General features: G+C 21.6%; 1 protein-coding gene across 1 annotated transcript in view; it reads left to right on the top strand.

Moving 5' to 3' along the window:
• Positions 1 to 449, top strand: part of LOC109337085 (heterogeneous nuclear ribonucleoprotein 1-like) — an 11570-nt gene that overhangs the window by 9798 nt on the left and 1323 nt on the right. The gene's annotated exons all lie outside the window — the stretch shown is intronic.

The following is a 449-nucleotide window of genomic DNA, read 5'->3' on the forward strand; positions in this document are numbered from 1 at the left end:
TACTTTATATTATTTTGTCAAATTGTGATCAACAAATTTATCATCTTCAACTTTTAAAACCAACTCATAAGTATGATATAATTCAAATTGTGATCAACTTTTATTTTTATATTATTTCAATTTTTTCTTCATTTGTGGCAGATATAACTTCTTCATCATATAAATTTCACATATTTTATTTAATAAATCTATCATCTTCTATTCTCAAACTCACTCCCATGTATGAAAATTGGTTTACTGTTACTAGAAAGAAAAAGAACATTTCTAAGAAACAATATGTCAACATTAATGAAATTAATATTCGTTGAAATATATTATCACATCATAATAGCTCATCAAATCATTCCATATAAAAAATAAGATAAAACAATAGTAGTAAAATAATACTCAAAGATTTGAAATATTATTAGTATATTTCAAGCTATAAATTAATACAGGTACACATAAGA

The sequence above is a fragment of the Lupinus angustifolius genome, unplaced genomic scaffold (assembly GCF_001865875.1).
Source record: "Lupinus angustifolius cultivar Tanjil unplaced genomic scaffold, LupAngTanjil_v1.0 Scaffold_1_1094, whole genome shotgun sequence".
NCBI classification, from domain to species: domain Eukaryota; kingdom Viridiplantae; phylum Streptophyta; class Magnoliopsida; order Fabales; family Fabaceae; genus Lupinus; species Lupinus angustifolius.